The sequence below is a fragment of the Homarus americanus genome, unplaced genomic scaffold (assembly GCF_018991925.1).
Source record: "Homarus americanus isolate GMGI-L3 unplaced genomic scaffold, GMGI_Hamer_2.0 scaffold30108, whole genome shotgun sequence".
Classification (NCBI taxonomy): Eukaryota; Metazoa; Arthropoda; class Malacostraca; order Decapoda; family Nephropidae; genus Homarus; species Homarus americanus.
This window is the reverse complement of record NW_024748109.1, coordinates 1162449-1188939: the sequence shown is the minus strand read 5'-3', so window position 1 is coordinate 1188939 and position 26491 is coordinate 1162449. Positions and strand designations below refer to the sequence as shown.

The 26491-nt window shown below is 45.4% G+C and overlaps 1 protein-coding gene across 1 annotated transcript in view; it reads right to left on the bottom strand.

Annotated features, from left to right (window-relative positions):
• The window catches only part of LOC121880061 (endothelin-converting enzyme 2-like), a 113959-nt gene extending 93875 nt beyond the window's left edge, over positions 1-20084 (bottom strand). The window contains exon 1 of the mRNA XM_042387068.1: positions 19952-20084. The gene's annotated coding sequence lies outside the window, so the exon portion shown is untranslated. The remainder of the gene's footprint in view (positions 1-19951) is intronic.
• Positions 20085-26491: the final 6407 nt, after the last annotated feature.

Sequence of the window (26491 nt, the reverse complement as noted above, 5' to 3'; positions counted from 1 at the left end):
GGGGAATGGGAGAGGGGGGGATGGGAGAGGTGGGAGATAGGATGGTAGGGGGATGGGAGAGATGAGAAATGGGAGGTAGATGGAAGAGGAAAGGAAGATTGGGTAGATGAAAGAGGTGGAGATTGGGAGAGGTGGGAGAGAGACGACACACGATTGTTGAGGAAAAGCAAAAATCCTTTCGGCTCTGCTGGATTTCCAAAGCTACTGGGTTTTTGTAATTGCTTAGTCTCGGGATAAAGTGAGAGCAAAGAATCAGGCAGGAGAGGACCGGGAAGGTGGGCAGGAGAGGAGAGGGAGAGGAGAGGAGAGTGGGAGAGAGGAGAGGAGAGGGAGGAGAGGAGAGGAGAGGGGAGGAAGAGGGGAGAGGGAGAGGGAGAGGAGAGGAAGAGGAAGAGGAGGGGAGAGGAGAGGAGGAGGAGAATATTGGATGGGAGAGGGAAGAGGAGGGAAAGATGAAGAAGAGGAGGTGAAGTATGGATAGATTAGGGAAGAGGAGAAGGAAGAGCAAGAGAGGAGGAGAGGAAGAAGAGAGGAGAAAAAGGAAGAAGTGGAGGAAGGAAAAAGAGGGAAAAGGAAAAAGGAAGAAGTGAGGAGAATGAATGGTAAGCAACAGGAGGACAGAGGAGAAGAGGAGGAAGATTGGATGGCATGAGGCTATGAAAGGAAAACACCGGTCGGAAGGGAGGAATAGGAGACAAACGCAAAAAGGGGGGAGGAGGAGATGACTGAATGATAGAAACGATAAGAAACACACACACACACACACACACACACACACACACACACACACACACACAGCCACACACACACACACACACACACACACACACACACACACACACACACACACACACACACAATAATAATACGCACACCAAAAAAAAAATAGAACTATGTAACTGCACTCCAAAAGCTCCAATTTTAATCTATTTGAGATGAGCAATTTTTACGTTATTATTTCAACTAATGAGAGAGAGAGAGAGAGAGAGAGAGAGAGAGAGAGAGAGAGAGAGGACAGCCATACTAGTTATATAATATAGTACAAGCATATTATAGGAGATCCATCCTGCCTGTCGAGTCAAGTCATGGGTCATCACACTACTCCTCCTCGAGTTGTATAACCACACCTTCTACCACACACTACAGTCTTCGGCACAACCACATCATCTTCTACACCACACCCTTTGAAGTATACAACCACACCCAGCACACCGCTCTCTCCGACCATATCCACATTCTCCTCTTCAGTGTTTCAGGCATGACTGACCCTTCCCATGTGTGTGGTCATTGAATCACGAGCCCCGAGGGTAGAAGACCAGCCATCACCAAGCTGACTCCTGGCCCAGCTGGGAGTGCCTCCCTGACCATCACCAGCTGACTCCTGGCCCAGCTGAGTGCCTCTGACCATCAGCTGACCCTGGCCCAGCTGGAGTGCCTCCCTGACCATCACTGCTGACCCTGGCCCAGCTGAGTGCCTCCCTGACCATCACTGTTGCCCCTGGCCCAGCTGAGCTCCCTGACCATCACCAAGCCGCCCCGCCCAGCTGAGTGCCTCCCTGACCATCACCAAGCTGCTCTGGCCCAGCTGAGGCTCCCTGACCATCACCAAGCTGACCCTGGCCCAGCTGAGTGCCTCCCTGACCATCACCGAGCTGACCCTGCCCAGCTGGAGTGCCTCCTGACCACTGGAGCTGCCCCTGGCCCAGCTGGAGTGCTTCCCTTGACCATCACCGAGCTGACCTGGCCCAGCTGAGTGCCTCCCTGACCATCACTGCTGCTCCTGGCCCAGCTGGCGCTCTGACCATCACCAAGCTGCCCCTGGCCCAGCTGAGTGCCTCCCTGACCATCACCAAGCTGACCCTGGCCCAGCTGAGTGCCTCCTGACCATCACCAAGCTGACCCTGGCCCAGCTGGAGTGCTCCTCCCTGACCATCATCACTGTTGCCCCCTGGGCCCAGCTGGAGCTCCCTGACCATCACCAAGCTGCTCCCTGGCCCAGCTGAGGCCTCCTGACCATCACTGCTGCCCCTGGCCCAGCTGAGTGCCTCTGACTAGACACACTTTCCAGGGCCACAGCTGAGTTCCCCACACCAGCACTTTCCAGGGCCCCAGCTGAGCGCCTCAAGGCCACTAACACACTGAACCGGGTCGCTGTGGCCTCGGGGGACGGAAGACCATTGAGGAAAACCGGAGAAAGTTGAGTTAATCATTAAAAGAAAGTGGAAGGAGAAGATGGAGGCGAGAGAAGCGAGGCGAGGAGAAACGAGGCGAGGAAAAGCGAGGAGAAGCGAGGCGAGGATAGGAGAAGCGAGGTGAGGCCAGGCGAGGAGAAGAGAGTTGTCTTAGAGTCAAGTAAAGGGCCAGAGGAGGGAGGGAGGGAGGGACAGACTTTCTGGTGTAAGTAGAATAAGTTGCCTCTATAAAAGTAAACAGGGTAATGTATGTAAGGCAGCTTATAGAAGTGAGTCAAACAACAACATTAGCTTCAAAAGTTACATCAGTGAAGCAAGTGAAGTAAGGTAGCTGATTTTTAAGTACGAAAAGTAAGAACTGTAGTACAAAAATTATTATAAGTAACGTAAGGGGAGTAAAGTACCTGATTTAAGTAGAATAAGAAAGAATGGTACAGTTGTGTAAATGTGTTCCTACACCCCATGTGGTGACCCTTGTCTCCAAACCTATATGACCTAGTCCTACAGTATAATAAAGCTACCCACCAATCACGTCCGTCGTCACACCAACACCCATTAATTCATAATTAGTGATACTACATCTGCGACGTTGCCGTTTGGAGAGACAGTTTACCACAGGGAGCATACGAACACATTTCCACAAGTACCACAAAAGGTCAATTATATGAGATAACAAGAATCATTCCGGAAAGTCCTGTCACAACCCCCCTCCCCCCCATAAAAAAAATCCTTATACAAATCTTCAAACAGATGATGTACAGTCGCCAACACTTACACCTGGTGCAGTGACTGATGTGTATTGTGCAATGTGGCAACGCTGGGTTTGTTTATATATTATTAAAACTACCTCATTGGCCCTAAGGAACCTCGCAATAGTAGCCAGAGTAAGGATGCTAGATAAGAATTCCACAGCACTGCCACATCTCACAAAATGCACCAGCCACTGTACCAGGTATAAGTGTAGGCGAGTGTACATTCTGGTCTGGTTTTAAGTCACAGGAAAAAGTTAATGCATTACAGGTGAGTACGATGAGTTAACTATAAGATAATGAGTTAACTATAATGTGAGGAATTAACTATATGAGTTAATTACAAGATATGTTAACTATAAGACCAGTTAACTTTAGCTTGGATGTGGCCAGGTAAGTGCTGGTTAATTAATTGGTCAACACCTGTGGAAGACATAACGACAGACACACACACCTGTTGTGGACTGTACTATATATACTGTACGTCACCTCTTCCACCGTATTAATGAAGACTTTCCAAGCTTATTCATACAGGAACGCTAAGCTTATTTATAAACTAAGCTTATTTATAAAGGAACTATCAGCTTATACAGAAATTCAGCTTGTCAATATATAAACTCTAAGCTTATTTATAAAGAGTTTCATAGTTTGTTTCTAAAGAGCTCCATCACGCCTCGAGAGCTCTAAAAGTTTGTCTCTTAAAGAGCTTCATCACGCCTCGAGAGCTCTAAAAGTTTGTCTCAAAGAGTTTCATCACGCCTCGAGAGCTCTAAAAGTTTGTCTCAAAGAGTTTCATCACGCCTCGAGAGCTCTAAAAGTCTGTCTCTAAAGAGCTCCATCACGCCTCGAGCTCATACACAAGATTTCGTTGGAGCGTAAATATTTTTTTTTCTCCCGGGCGACTAAGTTACACGAAGGGGAAAATGTGAATTCGATAATCCTGGGATAAAACTAGAATTATGTTTAGACCAGAGTATAAACTGTGTGTGTGTGTGCGTGTTCTTTAAACTCTCTCTCTCTCTCTCTCTCTCTCTCTCTCTCTCTCTCTCTCTCTCTCTCCACGATAAAAACCTGTCTCTTTAACTCTAGGTGCCGTGAGGGGGAGGGAAAGAGGAAAAGATAAGCGAGGGGGGAGAGGATGGATGTAGAAGAGAGGGGAGGGAAGAAGGGGAAGAGGAGAGGGGAAGATGTTGAAGAGAGGAACCTCGAACGGAGACTAAATTAAGATAGGTTAATTAGGTCGTGTAAGTTAGATAAGGTTAAGGTTAAGTGAGGTTAGGTTAGGTCCGGTATGGAAATAATAATAATTAGGAACCCAGCAGGTTCTGAAGGAGGTGTATACATAACACCTCTTACCTTGGTGTGCTGAGCTGATCACCCTTACACTCTCCCTCACCCCTGATCCTCCCTCACCCCTGATCCTCCCTTACCCCTAATCCTCCCTCACCCCTAATCCTCTCACCCTAATATCGACCTACAGTTCTACACCCTCACCTCATCGCTCATCTTCCTTCACCCCCCCACCCTCACCACTTCCAGGGTCACCTAATGTAGAAAGTGCCGGATTTAGACCTGTGGAGGCCCATGGGCAGCCTCTTTGTGGAGGCCCCCCTCATTATAATTACCCAAGAGGGTGGGGTGGCGAGTGAAGCGAGCCTAAACATCTGGGAGTTCCGGGGGGCGCTGTAAGCCCTCCCCGGGAAAATTTTGAAATTTGAACACTTCTTTGGAGAATTTTGAAGCCATGTGCAGTTATATTGAGGAATTAGAACATTGAGAAATTTTTAATTAACTGTATATTTATTGATAGTGTACAAATTCCCAACACACACACAAAAGTGAGACATGACTGGAGTTATTCATGTGGTTTCAAGTCGACCAGTCCTGATATAGCTACTACCGCACATGTCAAAAATTTTCAAGAGACTTCACAGAAAAGAATATATTATTAGTTATTACAGAGAGATGATTCTTTGCATTATTAATCAGATAAACCTCTACTCAAATAATGGTTCTGAAAATAACAATAATCCAAATGAATAAACAAATAAATAAAATATTGTAATATGTGGAGGCCCCTGGGCAGCTGCCCTCTTTGCCCAATCCTGAATCCGGCCCTGATGTAGACACCAAAGACACGGTCAGTCATATAGGAGACGACACACACACACACACACACACACACAGTCTTGTTCACACTCCTCTCACTCACTCTCATTATCCCTCCCACTCTCGTTTGCTTCCCCCCCCCCTCACCCCACTCCTCTCTCCCTTGATCTCTATCACTCTCCCTACCTGTATAACCCCCCCTCTCTCTTCTCCCTGTTTATTTGTCTTACTGTCGATCTCTCCCCCCCACCCCTTCCTTATTCCTCCTCCTTCTGTCCATCCTCACCATATTCCCCTCCCCCAAATTCCCCCATTCCACTCTCCCCACTGTTGGTCTCATGCCCACCAGTGTAGGGTACAGGAGCCGCCGTTGTGATTGAGAAAACAGTTTGGTGTGGCGTCGCTTCTGAATAGTCTTTTGACGAAGTGTCCTCGCCTTCAGGAGTGATTTATGCAAATGGTGGCGGAGGACAATATGTCTAGGAATATCTGGCACGAATTATACGGCCTCTCCTCCATTCATGTTCCAGATTAATGGTATATCTTTTTCTGGTTTGTGTTGGGGGAGGGAGGGGGTGATGGGTAGGGGAGGTAGGGGGAAGGGGTAGGAGGGTACGGGAGGGTGTGGAAAGAATCGATGAAAAACAAAGCCATTTTCTCTCCGTCTTTCTTGTTTTCTCGACTTAGTATTTTTTTTATACTTTTTTTTTGGGGAGGAATATATGTATATTGTATAAACTGTATATGTATAGTGTATAGGTCGTATGGATAACCTCGACACACACACACACACACACACACACACACGTATCAGCACCATTTATAACTCTGCCTCACTTCGACTGGCGTTGTCACCCACACCAAGTAGGTCAGGTCACTTAGGTTACCCACACCAAGTAGGTCAGGTCACAGGTCACCTACATCAAGTAGGTCAGGTCACAGGTCACCCACACCAAGTAAGTCAGGTCACAGAGGTCACCCACATCAAGTAGGTCAGGTCACTTAGGTCACCCACACCAAGTAGGTCAGGTCACAGGTCACCTACATCAAGTAGGTCAGGTCACAGGTCACCCACACCAAGTAAGTCAGGTCACAGAGGTCACCCACATCAAGTAGGTCAGGTCACAGGTCACACACACCAAGTAGGTCAGGTCACAGGTCACCCACACCAAGTAGGTCAGGTTAGGCTAGGCTAGGTTAGGTAAGGCTAGGTTAGGTTAGGTTAGGTTGTTTAATCTTGAAATAAAATAAGATGGAGTGGGCCAGGTTAATCCCCACGTGATCCTTGTATCCACCATGCACTTTAAACAACACAACCAAACAGTGGCTGGCAAACTGACACCATCATCCGTCCGTTCGCCAGCAACTCTCTGAACAGTGTTGCCAAACAAAATACGTAACCCGGACTCCACAATACACGTCATCTGGCCTCGGCTTCCCTGCAACACTGCCTACTACACTCTAGCTATATTCTCTATTGATATGTAAATGAACCAAAACTCACAAAATTACTTTTTTTTATATTGTTTGTCATTTCCCACTTGGAATATTTCTCAATTTATTTCCCTTCCTTCGTTGATTATATATTTCTCAGTTTATTTCTCATCCTTCGTTGATTATTTCTCAGTTTATTTCATTTCCTTAACATATTCATTTTGTCTCCCTATATGAATCCTCTATCATCATCCTGGTGTGGCAGTCGACGTGAGTTTGAGGAATTTTTTTTTAGCTATAGGAGTTTCACGTCTACAATAATGTAGTAATAATGTTGCCCAAGAGCGTGAGATTGCCTGCGTCCTTCCCCTGGCTTGTGGCGGAGAGCACTGAGGGTAATTTAAGGCGCTGGATGCATATATATGTCCGTTTGTTAGTTCTTATATATTTTGGCCACGAGTCATGAATGTTAAATTGGGATGGTTTATTGGGCACGAGTCATTAATGAGAAATTGGGATGGTTTATTGGGCACGAGTAATTAATGTTAAATTGGGATGGTTTATTGGGCACGAGTCATTAATGAGAAATTGGGATGGTTTATTGGGCACGAGTAATTAATGTTAAATTGGGATGGTTTATTGGGCACGAGTAATTAATGTTAAATTGGGATGGTTTGGTTTATATATCTGGTTGAATTTATCCCTTGACGGTATAATCCCTATCCGGGTCAGTAAGTGTCCATCATGTTCGCTACTTCCATGACCAATACGGCGACCAGATTTCAATCCAAGAAACTTTAAATTGTGTGAGAGACGACAGAAGGGGTCCCCTCACACCTCCCCCCCCCTTCCTTCCTCCTTCTTATACCTCCCTCTCCTCCTGCTCCTCTTCCTCCTCCCTCCCCCATCACATACAAGCGGTTAACCATTATATTATTCCTCCCAAACACAATAATTCAACACAACACAACACAACGGGAGAAGAATCTTGCATTTAATTGTCCAGGATAAAAGTGTTGGTCGGTGAGGGACGCGGTGAAGGCTTTAGTTTTCCACCCGGGACACTTCAACACAGCCTCCACCTGTGATGATGAACAACTCACCTGGAGAAAAACAGAGATGCATGGCAGTATTCTTACAGCCAAGACAACCTCAGCGGCCGCTACACCACCCAGGACATGGCTGTGGTGTGGAGGTGTGACGATGACAAGATAAAACTGAGTCAGATGTGTGAGGGCTCGGGGCAGCGCTGTACTGAACGTCAACAAAACTAAGAGACAAAACTTGGGGTGTATTTCTACATAACGTCACACACACAGGACGCCTCACATTGCCCCCTAGTCACTAGATGGCGTTAGTGGTGAATATCAGCTGCTCGTCTATCGCTGTTTAACGACCTTTAGTAAATAAACGACTGTCATTAGCAATTCAAGACGATGATCTTATATTTCAATACACTTGCCTCTGGTGTTAGGAGTTACGTATGAATTAATAAAGGAAAATAAGAGGAGAGAGAAATGGTGGAGGAGACGTCACATGTGAGGGTGTAGGTGGGAGGTGACAGCTCCATGGGCCGTGTCCTGTGTACCAACCTTAACCAGCTTCACTTTTTTAACCCCCGACTTCCTTCTGAAAGTTTAGCGTTGTCACAGTTGGCCCAAAAAAAGTAAATTACCACCCACGAGTTCTTAGTCGTTGGCGGGAACGGGGCGAGGCGGGGCGAAGGGTGGGGAACGGGGCGAGGCGGGGCGAAGGGTGGGGAAAGGGCGAGGCGGGGACGAGCTGGGCTGGGACGGGTTGGGCGTGTACGGGCAAGGACGGACGGGACGTGCTAAGGGGGGGTAAGCAGATCGTCAACACAAAACCGTAACCTCCTGCTGTCACGTGTGTGTCCTATGATGATAAAAAGTCCTAACTCCACCAAGCTTCCACCAACCCCTCCACACCCCCCATTAAGCCCCCCACACCCCCCACCAGCCCTCCACACTCCGCACCAAGCCTCCACACCCCCCCTACCAAGCCCACACCCCCCACCAACCCCCTCCACACCCCACCAAGCCCCCCACATCCCCCACCCAGCCCCCACACCACCACCAACCCCTCCACCCCCACCAAGACCCCCTCCAACACGCCTGGTGATTAATTCCTGCTCGTTTTCATCGTTTTTAAGGTAAACTTTTATCAAATCCCCAAAAGTTTACACCGTAATATCCACTACTTTTTCTTCTCCTTCTTCCACTTTTACTTTATATATCCTATGTTTCTGCCTCTCTCTCAGTCTTCTTCTTTGTGTCCACCTTCCTTCATCTCTTCTTTCTTTCAATTCACTATTATGTTTTTTTCTTCTTTATATCCACCTTTCTAATTTTTTCTTTCAATTTACTTTTTTCTTTTCTTCTCTGTATCTACGTCTCTTATTTTCTTGTTATTTTTTTCTATTTAATCTTCTAGCTTTATGATCTTTATTCTTTCTGTCTACATTTATTTTCCTCTCTCTCTCTCTCTCTCTCTCATTATTACTGTTATTCACATTAATTCTTCTTATGTACCATCTCCACCACCTCCATCAACAGCATCTCCACCATTACCTGTACCTCCACCACACACCCTCACCTCCATCTCCACCACACACCATCACCTCCACCAGCACCAACACACCCGTTAATCTCCATCACTAGCACCAACACACCCGTTAATCTCCACCAACACCACACCAGATAATCTCCACCACTAGCACCAACACACCCGTTAATCTCCACCACCACCATGATATAAATTTGACACTCCTCTTCTCCCTCCCTCACCCTCCCCCCACCTCCCGCTTCCATTCTTCCTCCTCCTCCCATTCTTCTTCCTCCAGCTCTCCTCCTTTCTCTGTCCTCTTCCTCCTCCCCCGTCTTCTGCCTTCTCCTCTTCGTTTTCATCATCCCTTCTCCTCCTCTCCCTCAATCTTCACCTTCCTCTTCCCTTTCTTCCTCCTCCCTTTCTTCCCCCCTCCCCAGGACCACACCAGTTATCCCTAATGGCACCGTTGTTATTCCTACATCAGCCTCTGTCTCAAAACTCCACTTTACATAATCATGATATTTCTTCTTGTTTTGTGGCCCGTGTGTGTGTGTGTGTGTGTGTGTGTGTGTGTGTTAGGTATATCTAAATATGAGTCTGCTTATTTATCTCTATCTGTCTGTTAAGAGATTAATAATAACTAGTGTAAGAAAAATAACATAGCTAAATAATTCATTCAAAATAACTGAGTGTGTCCTTAAAATGCTGGCGGCTACAATAAAAGAAAATGGAGCCACACCATTAAAGAAAATGGGATCCCACCCAAAAGAAAATGGCCCCCCCCCCACATGATTTAAAGAAAACGACTCCCACACTAGTTAAAAGAAAACGACCCATCACACCATGCCAGTGAAGAAAACAACAAGTCCACAGAAAATGGGGCACTGGTTGGCTCCTCAGGTTCTTCCGGCCTAACGACTGTGTCAGGCGCCCAGCAATCACCAAATTGTTTATGGATTATCAACAGCTCGATAACCTTTCCCCACTCACCCCCCTCCAGCACCCCATTTTCTCCCATTCACCCTTAGCTCCCCATCCCCCCCTACCCACCCCAAGACGCCACATATGACAACTCATATCTAGTGGCTCTTGAGTCAGGGAGCAGGGGGAAATGAAAGAAGGAAGGGAGGAGGAAAAGAAGGGAGAGGAAGGGAGGAGGGAGATGGTAGGGAAATGGAGGAGAGGGGAACAGGGAAGGGGAAATGGGGAGAAGGAATGGATAGGGATGGAAAAGGGGAGAGTGGAGTTAATATTATGAGAAGGTGACAGAGGGGAGGAGGACAGATGCTAGTGGGGAGGAAATGAAGGATAGATCATTGAGAACCTAAGAACAAGGTTGTTTTTCTCCCCCCCCCCTCGTCACCCCTTCATTCTTTTCCCTTTCCTCCCCCTTCGTCACCCCTTCATTCTTTTTCCTTCCCTCCCCCTCCCTTCCCCCTCCCCTACACCCCTTCCCTCCCCTTTACCATTCCACTAAGTCTTAAGTTGTGATACAAATCTTGAAAACGACAGAGGTAACTTCCTGTATTACATAGTACCACAAACAACGCCACAATTATTACCACAAACACCACCACAAACAGTACCACAACACCACAAACAGTACCACAACACCACAAACAGTACCACAACACCACAAACAGTACCACACCACAAACAGTCCAACAACACAAAGCAGTACCCACAACACCACAAGAAACAGTACCACAACACACAAACATGACCACACCACCACAAAACAGTACCACAACACCACAAACAGTACCACAACACTGCAAACAGTACCACAACACCACAAACACTTGATAAACAGTCCAACAACACCACAAACGAGTAACAACACCACAAACACCACCTAGGCAGTCCAACAACACCACAAACAATACAACACCACAAACAGTACCACAACACCTGAAACAGTACAACACCACAAACAGTGCCACAACACCTGAAACACTTATTACACCACCACAAACAGTCCAACAGTGCCACAACACCACAAACAGTACCACAACACCACAAACAGTACCACAACACCACAAACATGACCACACCACCTGAAGCAGTCAACAACACCACAAACAGTACAACAACACCACAAAACACCCACCACAAACAGTCCAGCAACACACCACAAACAATACAACACCACAAACAGTGCCACAACACCACAAACAGTACCACAAGAAACACCACCACAAACAATACAACACCACAAACAATTACCTAAACAGTGCCACAACACCACAGAAACAGCACCACAAACACCACAAACAGTACCACAAACAATACAACACCACAAACAGTACAGACAGTACAAACAGTGCCACACCACAAACAGTACCACAAACACCACAAACAGTACCACAACACCACAAACAGTACCACAAACACCACAAACAGTACCACAACACCACAAACAGTACCACAAACACCACAAACAGTACCACAAACACCACAAACAGTACCACAAACACCACCACAAACAGTGCCACAAACACCACAAACATGACCCTCAGAGCACCTCACTAAGGACGTATACCACCATCATCTTGAGAGAGGAAAAAGTCAACAGCGAGGATGGATCAATGAACGTTTGGTCCAAGAACAGGTGAAAGATGGTGTAAGTTTTGTGTCCAGTTTGTTCTGTTGGTTGTGGTGGTAGTAATAATTGTGGTGTGGTAGTAGTGTGGTAGTAGTGTGAGTAGTGTGGTGTGTGTGGTAGTGAAATGTGTGTGTAGTGGTGAATGATAGTGGTGGTGTAATAGTGTTATTGCTAGTGATAATGTGTGAGTGATGTGAATGTAGTAGTAGTGTGAATGGTAATTGTAGTAACCAGTAGTGAAATGTGTAGTGGTGAGTATATGTAGTGAATGTGAAATGTGTGTAGTGATAGTAGTAGTAGTGATTTAACATTATTGTTATTGATGTTATTTGTTATTTGTTGTGGTAGTAGTAGTAGTAATGATAGTAGTGTGTAATAGTAATGGTGGTGATGATGACTGTTGTCAGTGGTCAATCAAGATTGCCTCTTTAGTATGATTATGATGGTGGCAGTTACAGTGACTGGTTAAAGTCATCATCATCAATCTCACACACACACACACACACACACACACACACACACACACACACACACACACACACACACACACACACACACACACACACACACACACACACACACACACACACACACACACACACTTCTCAAAAGGTTCCTACATCACCTGAACTAAAAACACGAACACTCCTGAATGCTTCTCCTCTACCGAGACACCGAGAGAGGCCCCCAAAAAGTAACGTCAAAAGTGCAATGATGCTCTACCTTGATTAAATCGATATCCAGTCCCCAGATTCTGTTGGTGTAAGACTTTAAACACGAAAAAAAAACACACGAAAAAAACATGTTTATTCCATCTATGACCAAGACAGGAACCAAAATGGCGTCAAAAGTCAACTAAGACTCATCCCGTAACTGGATCCGTTCTCTTAAAACCTAAAGTCAAGAGGATTAAAATTTACGTAAGGATCTTTTAGGATCGGGGGTTAGGAGAGCGTGACCTGGTGAGGCGCCAGACACGAGTGGTCAATATGTTAGCCAAGATACGGCGGTGAGGGTAAAGGGGGAGAGAGAGGACATGTAGTGGCGGACACAACACGGTCATCAATGGAGACACTACCAACACTTTTTACCACCTCTCGCACATATCGACATCTGGAGAGAGAGAGAGAGAGAGAGAGAGAGAGAGAGAGAGATATCATTATACACTTAAAACAACAATGCAGGTGGGTGGCCAGGATGTTTTACACACACACACACACACACACACACACACACACACACACACACACACACCTCAACTCCATACTGAGTGTTTGTTGGTGTCAAACGTTCACACTTAAAAACTTTCTCACCCACTTCAAGCAATCTCTTAGTGTTTGGTAAGAACGTTCTCTTGACATGTGTTTTATCGAGGCCGTGTTACAGTATATCGAGGTCGTGTTACAGTATATCGAGGTCGTGTTACAGTATATCGAGGTTGTGTTACAGTATATCGAAGTCATTTTATACCAAGCACCTCCCCCTTCCGGCCTCTCCCTACCTAACACCTCCCCCTCCCGACCTCTCCCTAGATAGATAGATAGATATTTTATTGACCACAAATTATGAATACAGTTTACACTAAAATTTCACATAAAATGATCCAAATGCAAATGCCTTAAAACACCAAACATTCATAAAAGTTCACGGATTCATCCAGTAACACAAAAAAACCCAGAGGGAAACCACAAGTAAATAAAGTAAAAAAAATAACTACAAGTAAAATAAACTACAACATATAAAATAGTTGTGGGTAATGGTGTGTCCCTGTGACGTGTAACTATATACTGTACATGAAGTATTCGATGACCTGCACGACAAACAGTTTCATAATCCGTTCTTTCATAAAGCAAATTTACAAAAGTTGAAATACTATATTGATGGCGTATACCTATTGTTCGGGGCACTCTTCAACAACATGCCATTCAGACTGAATAACACCACATGAACACGATCTCTCTTCAATGGGCCCCTGCCTCGTCTGTTCCAGCGCCCCTCCTCTACAGCGAGGGAATGGCCACTCACTCTCATTCGTGTCCGCGATACTCGTTCTAGCTCATTCACCTTTATCTTTGTATTATAGATTACATGAACATCAAAATTTGGATTGATAGTCTTGTATAATTGTACTCTACTTGAGTCTGAGTTTCAGAGTGTGTGTTTCAGAGTGTGTAAGGCTATTTGAACACCTCCCCTCCGCTCCCGACCGAACACCTCCCCTCCCCTCCCTAACCTCTCCCTACCTAACACCTCCTCCTCAACTCCCCACCTCCCCCTACTTCCCTCCCCAACAGTAGCCAGACACTTGTAATCGAGGCCAAATAAGGATCAAGACGCCCGATATACACAATGGGTGTTGTCCAGCCAAACGACAGACTTCAATATTGACGTTTATTGAAGTTTGTGACGTCACCCAGGCTCTACGGTGGAATTAGTTGGCTGGTTGCCCGCTGGCTGTCACTTATTGTAACAGTTATTGTAATAGTTTCTCTCAGTTATTGTAACAGCTGGGTGGCTCGTTTATACATAACCTTACTCCACATCTCAACCTTTAGGTTAGGTTAGGATCCCATTCCCAGATGGGTCGACTGAAGGCGCCCAACCTAATCATTTAACTCGAACCTCCGACACTTGGATGAGGAGACGAATTATCACACCCAGTGAGCCACCAGAGAGAGCTTGTTTGAACTGTGGGTTATGAAGTAAAAAAAAAAATGGATGTTATTTCAGCGCCAGAAGTGAACTCGGGAGTTTTAATGTCCAAGCTAGACTAACATAAGTCCCTTTAAGAGTGTCTACGGCCCGAGAAGTGGACGACCCTCTGAGGGGGATTCCAACCTGGTAACTCATCGAGAAGGTTAAGTAAAGTCAAGAGAAATAAAGAGAACAAGAAAGCCATAATAAGTGAGGTTGTGTAAACAGGCAAAAACTCTGGGGAGAGAGAGAGAGAGAGAGAGAGAGACAAAAGTATATACTGTATTACTTAGAGACTGTGCATCTCTCACCCCCCTCCCTTTCTCTCTCTCCTACCCCGTCTTTCTCCCTCACGACCCTCCTTGGCATACAGCAAAAACACAGCTTTTCATCCAGCTGGTCTTTTTACCAAGGTCCTCCCTCCGCCATGATAAAATGAGCGGGCCATTCAAACGACTTTTACACAATATTTTAAGGCGAAAGTTTGCTTGACTGCCGAGGCGTCCGGGAGTGACGGTCTCACCCCAAATCATCATCTTCTTTACATTTTTCCCCTCGACCTCCTAAGACCAGAAATTGTGGGTCCGGATTCTCAAAAAGATAGTAAGGTAGATTTTTTTCCTGGTATAAAACGGGGTAAGTGGGGGTTGGGGGTGCACGGTGGGGTGTGGGGGTGGTGGTGAACGCATCTCAGTGCCTCACAAGAATCAATATGTCGATGTTGATCTTGAGAAGTTACAGGATGCGTCTTTATTATTTATTATTATTTACCATCCCAGGTAGATGATGCCAATGATGATGATAATTGTAATTAAAATAAATATAATCAAGTAAATAATAATAATAATAACGAAATCAATAATAAAACAACAATAAGACTAATAATAACAAACATATGATAATTTAATTCCCCTAAAAAAAAAATCCTTCCCCACCCTGTACCCAGAGAAGCAGGGAGATAACGACAGAGAGGCAAGGCAGGTAGGGAGGCAGGCAGGCGAGACAGCGAGGCAGAGACGCAGTGAAGAAGGCAGGGAAGCAAGCAAGCAAGCAGGCAGGCAGGCAAGCAAGCAAGCAAGCAGGCAGGCATACCCCAAGGCAAGGTTCTAGGTGCCAGCGGAGTTGTCGTCGCTCGTGGTGCCATTCAAACTTAAGAAATTGGGAGAAATGTGTGAAAGATGCTCGGGGAAGGGATTGCCAGTATTATCAGTGGTAATCTCTAGCTCTAAGACCTTCCTTCACTAAATTCCTCGAGTTTTGAGATTTTCGTCTGGGGAAAAAAAAAAAAATCTTGTGGAAAATGTTTCGATGTAAAGAGATTGAATGAATGAAGATAAGATTGAGTGAAGGAAAGAATGAAAGAAAGAAAGATTGAGTGAAGGAAGATTAAACAAAAATATATTGAATGAACGGTACTACTGAGGTTAGGTTAGGTTTTAGTGGAATGGTGGTGGTTGATTGTGGTGATTGACTACTCCCAGGGGGGGGGGTGGATTGTGGTGATTGATTGGTCCAAGATGGGATGATGGTGGTAGATTGTGGTGATTAACTGGTCCAAGGTACGATGATGGTGGTAGATTGTGGTGTTGACTGGTCCAAGGTAGGATGATGGTGGTAGATTGTGGTGATTGATTGGTCCAAGGTGGGATGATGGTGGTAGATTGTGGTGATTGATTGCTCCGGAGTCGACAGAAATAGACCGATCTTAATTGCTCCAAAGTCTGAAGCAGTGAACCTTAGTGTTGTTTGCCCGGAGTTGACTGGTCGAAGGTTTCACATGGCATGTAAATGTGATTACAGATGTCCTGAACCTTACCTGCCGTTAAGTGTGTGTGTGTGTATCAAAGTAGGTATGATTGATATGATAGGAAATATAAGTTTTATTTATTATATTTATAGAGAGAGAGAGAGAGAGAGAGAGAGAGAGAGAGAGAGAGAGAGAGAGAGAGAGAGCATTGTCTTCTGATGTAGGTGAGCCTCTCTGTCACGTACACGCAGAGGAATGTCCGTGTGTGTGTGTGTGTGTACACAAGTTTGGGGTTGCTTGCAGGCATGACTCTCCCTGTGTTGTGTGCCTGCAGCTGTGTGCTTGCCCCTCTCCCTCCCTGCCCTGTCTGCCCCAGTGCTTGCCCACTGTCGCTGTGTTTGACTTCGTGTCATACCACCCTGCCTGCCCGTGTGCTTGCATGTCTATGTACCCCTTTTTTGCTTGCCTTCCTCCTTCCCTTACTGCTTTCAGTCTGCGTGAATGATCCATGTACTGATATTTACTCTGTTTGCTTCATTCCTTTGCCTTCTTTCATATTGATATCACCAATACCCTACTTACTTCATTTCCTTCATCATTCATATGTTCAGCCAGTCAACCAGTTCAACACCCCACCAGCACCATCAACTACCAATAACACTCTACACCAAATGATTTACCCAGGCATAAAATAGCTACTCTGACACACTGTTACTCTGAGGCGGCAGTTGCTAGAGCCTGTAGTAAATGATGAACACGAAGGAAGTAATGTGAGTGCCGAGCCTTAAGTGGGTGTGCCAATCTGTAACTACCAATCCTAATGTGAGTGCCAATGCGTGGGTGCCATTCTGTAGGGGGAATGCTGATCCCTGAGTGAGTATCTATCCTAAAGGGGGTGCCAATGCCTAAGTGCCAATCCGTAACCAGTGTACCAACAAGAGGCACTTTTGATCACATATAGACGATACAGGACAGTCAATAATACAACCTTAAGATGCTGTTAGTGTACCGGTATGTTGTCATCTATACCGAGTGCCATTATAGCGGGTCACTTAACCTAATCTAACTTAACCTAACCGTTAAATGGGGACGTCACATCTAACGGACTTCGATATAACGGACTAGTGCGTTAAATAGAGGTATCACTGTATAAGAGTATGGGTTTAGTCTTCACGTCTAGCAACTAAATCATGTTCCTTGAGACCCGCCAGAGAGAGAGAGGGCTTGTCCTGTGAGAGCTTAGGGCCTGAACACACACACTTTAGATTCCTACTGGGCTGTACGCTCAAGCCCTTACTTTGCATTACGTATTCCTTCCTTCCTTCTCCTCCTTCTGTTTCCTCCTCGTCCTCCTCCTTCTTCTTTTTCTTCCTCCTCCTTCTTTCTTCCTCCTCCTTATTCTTCTCTTTCTTCCTCCCCCTTCTTCTCTTTCTTCCTCCTCCTCCTCCTTCTAATTCTTCCTCCTCCTCCTCCTTCTCTTTCTTCCTCCTCCTCTTCTTCTCCTCCTCCATGACATAATTCTTACCATCGTGATTGTTGTTGAGGAAATACTTGACTAGTTTGTAAGTTTCTGGAAACTATCTGTGAGGGACTTAAAGACTGGAGACTGTTCTTTGAGAGTCTTTCGTGTGTGAGACTCCAGGATGATGAGGCTTTGAGGAGGTTGAAGAGAAGGATCACCTGAAGATTAGGCTCCCCAGCTTATTTATTAACCTGATAATTAAACACGCGAACATAGTCTGACCTCACGCTAACCTAACCTAAGGGAGGAAGAAGAGGAGGGAAGAGTAGGAGAAAGAGGAAAGAGGAAGGAAGGAGGAGGAGGAGGAGGAAGAAGAACACTCCTCCTGGGCTCAACCTTCAGACTAACCATTATTCCAACGGATCAATTTTCCCTCTTAACATTAAATACGAGACCGAGAGGAATGCATCTAACTGACCCACTTAACCAATGGGATAAAAGATGGTGGGTCTAATGGCGTCAAAAAATACACTAGAGAGGCTTTACTGTAGCTAAGTCCTAAGTCTTATCCACAGCGAAATAAAGAACAAAAAAAAATCACACGGGAGGTTTGAGAATTCTTGAGGCAGGATCCTCTTAGTCCATGTGTGTGTCTGTGTGTGACGAGCTGTTAAAAATACGGTAGTCGGCTGAGCTGTGTGTGTGGCCTCGGCTGGTTGGCGGGCGGAGTGTGGCAGGCTTAGGGGAAGGGATCCTGCTGGGTGTGTCCGGCTTTGCCAAGTGATAATAAGGAGATGAAGTGCTAATTTTATGGCCGAGAGAGATGACGATAACCACGGTACCCACCACACACCATTACTTGGCCAAGGCTATTACGTTCGTCTCTTACTGGTGCTGTCTTGGTACTGGTGCTGTCTTGGTACTGGTGCTATCTTGGTACTGGTGCTGTGTTGGTAATGCTGTTACTGCTGTGTGCTAGTGCATATTAATAACGATAATGAAGATGATTTTGATAATGATAGTGATGATGATGATAGTGATGATGATGATGATAGTAGTGATGATGATCGTGGTAGTGATGGTGATGATAGTGATGATGGTGATGATAGTGATGATGATGATGATGATAGTAGTGATGATGATGATAGTAGTGATGATGATGGTGGTGATGATAGTGATGATGATGATGATAGTAGTGATGATGATAGTAGTAATGATGATGGTGATGATAGTGATGATGATGATGATAGTAGTGATGATGATAGTGATGATGATGGTGGTAGTGATGGTGATGATGATGATGATAGTAGTGATGATGATGATAGTAGTGATGATGGTGGTAGTGATGGTGATGATAGTAGTGATGATGATGATAGTAGTGATGATGGTGGTAGTGATGGTGATGATAGTAGTGATGATGATGATAGTAGTGATGATGATAGTAGTGATGATGAATATGGCAGGATGGTATTGATAGCAGTGATGATGATGGATAGTAGTACATTGATTTTGGTAGTGATGGTGACGATAAGATGAGGATGATGATAATAGTGGCGATGATGATAGTAGCGATAAGGTGGTAGATGGCGATGATATAGTGGATGATGGTGATGATAGTGATGATGATAGTGAAGGATGATACTACTATGATGATAGTGATGATGTGATAGTAGTGATGATGATAGATAGTAGCATGATGATGGTGACGATAGTGATGATGATGATAGTAGTGAAAGTGATAAGTACAGCTGCTGTCAGATCACCAACAAGAGCCACCAGCAGAGATTTTTGGGTGGGTCACTGAGAAGAAATAATAAAGTGCCATAAAAGAAGTTAGCCGAGCGAACTTTTCTAAGACGGCCACGACCCTCCCCATCCTCCACACCCCCACTTCCTCACCCTCATCACCCCCCACCTCACCTCATACACTCCCCTCACCCCCACCACCCCACTCTCCCCACCCCATCCTCACCATCCTCTCCTCACCCCCACTCCTCACCCCCTCATCCTCTCCTCACCCCCTCTCCTCATCCTCTCCTCAATCTCTTCATCCTCAACCTCATCCTCTCCCTCAATCTCTTCATCCTCTAATCCCGCAGCCTCTTCAAAATTAATCAAATGACCTTCAGAAGTAATCAATCATACAACCCCGAGACGTAACCAAGTAACCTTTTGACACCCTCACGTGCCGAATGACAAAAGAACGACACTTGACACACGTAAACATGAGGAGGAGGACAAGTTGACACACCCTCCTGACACTGACCCCTCCTGACACTGACCCCTCCTGACACTGACCCTCCTGACACTGACCCCTCCTGACACTGGGACCTCCTGGACACTGGACCCTCCTGACACTGACCCCTCCTGACACTGACCCCTCCTGACACTGACCTTGGTGCCTGAGCTTCTCCTTGATGGACCACTTGGACCTGGTAACGGGGATAGGGTTGTCCTCCAGCCAGCCCCCACAAGAATAGCTCCAGAAGTCTAGGCAGGGCGAGATCTCCGTGTCCAGATTACCCTGAAGCTGTGAGAGAGAGAGAGAACAATAATTACAAACATATATAAACAAGGAGAGAGAGAGAGAGAGAGAGAGAGAGAGAGAGAGAGAGAGAGAGAGAGAGAGAGAGAGAGAGAGAGAGAGAGAGAGAGAGAGAGAGAATTTAAATTAAACGGGGATAGAGTGATAAAGAAAGAGAAAAGGAGAAAACGAGAGATAAGAGAAATAGAGAAATAAAGAGAAAATACAATTAAACAAATATCTTTCTCCTACACACAATAAATATTAAATATAATAAAAAAAAATTTATTATTTCCTCAGAGACAATTTATTCCTCCGAGCTAAGAAAAAATACAGAGATTTAATTCAGTAAAAGTTTAACGTTAAAATATTATTATTAATGTTGTTTTGGCCACATATATCAACAACATGCAGACCAGCTGTTGGTATGTTGGATATGTTGTCCTCATGAGTTCTTAACGTAACACAGTATACCATCATAACATACTAACATACACACACATTCTAACACTATCATACACACATTATATCATTCTAACATACTTAACATACACACGCAGTATAATATAACCTATCCTAGCTTAACCTAACCTAACCTAACCTAACCTAACCTAACCTAACCTGACCTTACTCTAAACCTCAAGATGCACAACTTACTTCACCTCCTCCCTCACCTTTGCATAAATTAACCCAACAAAAATCCAACACACACACACACACACACACACACATACTACTACTACTACTACTACTACTACTACTACTACTACTACTTTGCTGTCACTCGGAATCGAGTATGACGATCATCCAGCTGTGATACAATGATATGAGTTATTAGGGATGTCACTTAGGTTGGTGACCCGCAGAGCCATTCACATTCGTTGCACATGTGGAGGGCTACATATAGTGCGATAGGGGCGGTGGTAGCGTCTTTCCGGCGTTGGCGCTTGTCTGCCTCGGTTTGCAGTCGGGCTAACTCGTGAGGTACTCCTCCAAGCGTTACGATGTGGAGTAATCGCCTCACAGGTGAGGGGGTCGATTTGGCATTTTTTCAGGTTTGTCTTAAGACTATCCTTATACCTTTTCAATTGCCCGCCAGCGTTACGTTTACTATTCGTTAGGTGACTGAAAAGTAGCTGCTTTGGCAGTCTACTGTCGTCCATGCGGGTAACATGCCCAGTCCGGCGTAGTTGTTCATGGATAATGGTAGCTTCGATGCTCCTACAGTTGGTGTCAGCAAGAATGCTGGCATTTGTTCTCTTGTCTTCCCAGCGAACTCGGAGGATGGAACGTAGACTACGTTGGTAAAAGTTTTCAAGTGCCTTGAGGTGCCTCCTGTATGTGACCCATGTCTCACTGCCATATAGCAGGGTGGGGAGGACCACTACTCGATATATGTGCAGCTTTGCAGATAATTTCAGCTCCCTACAGCTGAAGACACGATTTCGGAGTCTGCCAAAGCTTTGAGATGCACATATGATCCGATGCTGAATCTCTTCATCGATGTCTGCGGTGGTGTACAGGTGGGAGCCGAGATACCGAAAGTGGCCAACATTAGAGAAGGTAGTACCGTTAAAGCCGAAGTTTGCATACACGTCTACGTAGGTGTTAAGGATCTGCTGTAGGTCGTGTTCCGTGTAAGCAACAAGGGTGAGGTCGTCTGCATACTGAAGTTCAGTAATGGAAGCTGCCGACACCTTTGTTCTTGCCTGGAGTCGTCTTATGTTGAAAAGACCCTTCATCCGGTACTCGATGTTCACCCCGCTGGCTAAATTGCCACTGGCACGAGTAAGGAAGGCAACCAAGAAGATGGAAAAGAGAGTTGGTGCCAGTACACACCCTTGTTTAACCCCCTTTTGGATGGGGAAGAACTATGACTGGGTGCCGTTGTGCAGGACACTGCCGTTCATGCCATCGTGGAGTTGCCTCACAATGGCGATGAATTTTGGTGGGCAGCCAAAATGACTGAGGGTCCACCAGAGGGCTTCCCTATTGACCGAGTCGAAGGCCTTGGTTAAGTCGATGAAAGCCATGTCCAGGTCAAGACGCTGTTCTCTGCACTTTTCCTGTATCTGGCGGGCAGCAAAGATCATGTCAGTGGTGCCACGTGATGGTCTAAAACCACACTGAGATTCTGGGATTAAGTTTTCCGCTTCAGGAAGAAGTCTTTAGGAGGACTCGGGCGATAATCTTGCCAGCTACAGAGAGCAGCGAGATCCTACGGTAGTTGCCACAGTCTGACAGGTCTCCCTTGTTCTTACAAATATTGACGATGGAGGCGTCTTTAAGAGCTTGGGGGATTTCCTCCTCTTCCCATATATTCTCCAGGAGAGAGTGGAGACGGCTGGTAAGCAGAGTTCCTCCTGCTTTATACACCTCGGCTGGGATTCGATCAGGCCCCGAGGCTTTGTTATTTTTCATCTGTTTGATGGCAGTAGCTACCTCATCCAGGGATGAAGAATAGCTGAGGTGGGTCAGCTCTGGATGCTGAGGGACCTGCTGGGTAGTCAGGACATCCTCATCGATGTTTCGGTTGAGCAATGAATGGAGTGCTCTTTCTAGCGCTGAAGGATGCCTTCGTCTTCTTGAACTCACACACACACACACGTATAAAAGTTTCTCTTCTTTCAAAGCTACAAAGGAAAATTTACTTCAAAGATAAAAATATATATATATATATATATATATATATATATATTATATATATATATATATATATATATATATATATATATATATATATATATATATATATATATATATATATATATTTACTTGGTGGGAAGACTAAGAGAGTCCGTGAGCTAAAAAATAAAACTGTTAATCTTATGAAATTATTTAAGATTGAGAGAAAAAAAATATTGGTTGTATGTGTGCCAGTGTGAATAGATGTTTGTAAAATGTTTGTGTATGTACAGTATATCCCCGTGTGTATACCCGTGTGTGTGTGTGTGTGTATGGAGACAGTAGTGAGGCCACAGGCGGTGTTGGAGGTCTGGTCACGCTTTGATGTGGAGAGTTGTTTGTCGTGCACCCCCCCCCCATGCTACCACCTCTTACCACACTGCCACCACCAACACAACCACATAACACCCACTTCCCACCAACACAACCACACAACACCCATTCCCCACTAACACACACACACACAAATATTACCTGAGATACGCTAATTACAGCTCATACTCCACAAACTACCACTGACCTCCAGGTGACCTATTACGAGGTACGGTACACACAGGCGCCCATCTATAAAAGAATAAATTCCACGAAATACCGAGATTTCTGAGGAATTTCCCCCAGCGTCGCCTGCAGTATTACCAAGTTAAACAGCTCCCTCCAAAAGTTATCAGACAAGTTTTTTCTAGCGTTTAATGTGGAACACGAACAAGAGGTAAAAGTTTCTACCAGTGAATTGTTCATGGTGAGAGACAGAGATAACCTAACCTAACATAACCTAACCAAACCAAACCTAACCTAACCTAACCAAACCTAACCTAACCTAACCTAACCTAACCTAACCAAACCAAACCAAACCAAACCAAACCTAACCTAACCTAACTTAAACTAACTCCAACTCCAACCTAAAATAACCCAATAAAACAAATTTCTCAGTAAAATCCTCTCTCTCTCACACCAAAACAACAGGTAAACACCAGACAGAACTCTTAATGAGGCTTTATACACAAGAATACATTAGTCTCTCCTCTTGATGACGTTGACCAGTGACGTAAACATCATTGGACAACACGACGTCACACACCAGTATCCTCTCTCTCTCCCGTCTATTAAGACTCCGGGAAGACTACAGTGTAAATATGAGTGTAAATCGCTCCTGACGCTCAGGAATGTAAATATATAGGAAACGCTTAGTGATTTACAACATCTGACTTGACGGGATGAGCCGAGATCAAGGTACCCCGGAACACGGGGGGCTCACCATGGGGCGGGGGGGTAATTAAGAGAAAGTGGAAGTTAGAGAGAGGGGTAGTGGGAGGGAGTGGGGGTTGGTGGAGGGTTGGGGATGAGGGGCTGAGGAGGAGAGGGTTGGGGAGTGGGAGGGGAGGGGCTGAGGAGAGAGGGTTGGGGAGCAGGGCTGAGAGAGAGAGGGTTGGGGGAGTGAGGGGAGTGGGGGCTGGAGAGAGAGGGTTGGGGAGTGAGGGGTTGAGAGAGAGGGCTAGAGGAGGGAATGGGGGGCTGAGAGAGAGGGTTGGGGATGAGGGGCTGGAGAGAGGGTTGGGTGAGTGAGGGAGTGGGGGCTGGAGAGAGGGTTGGGGATGAGGGGCTGAGAGAGGGTTGGGGAGTGAGGGAGTGGGGGTCTGAGAGTGTGGGGTTGGGGGAAGCGAGGGTGAGAGGCTTCCAATCAAACGTGAAATACATGCAAGTTGTCCGGAAAGTCCAGCACTAGTTTCTCAAATGGCTCATGTGTTGTTTTATTTACCCCCTACCTGAGGAGCGAGACAACGCAGGCGAGTCTGGTTAGCGAAGGCACACACACACACACACACACACACACACACACACACACACACACACACACACACACAACAATTCCCCAACCCCTCACCCCCCCCACACACACACTACTCCACACTACACTACTCTCACACTGCACTACCCCCCACCCACACACACACACACAGCCTCATGCCAACTTTGACTCATATCTGACCCTTTAATTCACCAACTGGATCCGCTACTCTGCTGGATCCGTCGAATCTCTCTAAGTAAGTTTTTAACGAGGCGAAATATCCGGCAACTCCCAGAAGCTGACATAAACCCGATGAGTTTATAATTACCCAGGCAGCGAGGAGGGAATAAATCTGGCCAACTCTCCATCACGCGAAATTATTGAATGATTATCTAAAGGATCACGTGAACTTTAGACACCCTAGGTTATTTGCCCCTAAATGCTAACCTGATCAAACTTAACTAAACCTAATTTAACTTAACCTAACATAAATTCTTACGTAATTTAACATAAAGGCAAAACTAACCTAGTCTAACCTAACCTAACTTAACCTAATCTAACAAAATAAAACCTAACCTAACCTAACCTAACTTAACCTAACCTAATCTAACAAAATAAAACCTAACCTAACCTAACCTAACTTAACCTAACCTAATCTAACAAAATAAAACCTAACCCAAATCCCAACCTAACCTAACCTAACCTAACCTAACCTAACCTAACCTAACCCAACCTAACCCAACCTAACCTAACCCAACCTAACCCAACCTAACCTAACCTAACCTAACTTAACCTAATCTAACAAAAATAAACCTAACCTAACCCAACCTAACTTAACCTAACCTAACCCCCATCAGATGTAATAAGCCTTCACGTCATCCATAATATATTAAAATATACTTCAAACAGACTGGAGAATAACCCTCATCCTCCCAACTGATCCCTCATCATCCAACCCCTCTACAACTCCATCCCCCATCCTTCACCCCATCCCCCAAACCTATCGCTCATCCTCCAACCCCATCCCTCATCCCCAACTCATTCTTCATCCTCCTAACTCATCCCTCATCCCCAAACTCATTCTCTTCATCCTTCTAACTCATCCCCTCATCATCCCCCCTAAATCATCCCTCATCCTCCAACCCCATCCCTCATCCCCAACTCATTCTCTTTCATCCTTTAACTCATCGCTCATCCCCTCCAACCCCATCCCTCATCCCCCTCCATCTCCTGGCAGCCCACACACCGACAGGTGGTCACGCCGGCAGGTTCATACAAAAGTGGTGACTCATCTACTTACATCCTGGCGGTGGTCGTGCTTCCCTGTACCGGTCACCACCACCACCACCACCACACCACACCACAAACACCACATGTACACACCTCCATACACACACACACACACACACACACACACACACACACACACACACACACACACATACATATTACATACAGTACAGTATATATATGAGAGAGAGAGAGAGAGAGAGAGAGAGAGAGAGAGAGAGAGTATATAATGTATCACGCAAACAAACAAACAGTTGGTCATGTCAAGTCATTAAGCTCACAGCAACTTTTTTACCACACACACAGGAATTAAAACACTGTTTGGTGGTGTTTTTTTGTTTTAAACCTGAATTAATTTACAGTTTTTGTCTTGTTTTACGTCAGGAATTAAATCACAGTTTGGTGACTTCTATGAATAAATTATTTTCTTTAAGTTATAAAATAAATCACCGTTTTTAAGTCATTGTGATTCACCGAATGTATTCCTAAAAAAAATAATATAAATAAAAAATCTGTGTGCGTATTTGTGTGTGTTCCATTTCCGTGTGTATATGTATTTCAGTGCACGTGTGAGCTTCCATGTGCATGCATTCTCCCACCCACACACACACACACACACACACACACACGAACTCTTTCCTCTTATGAA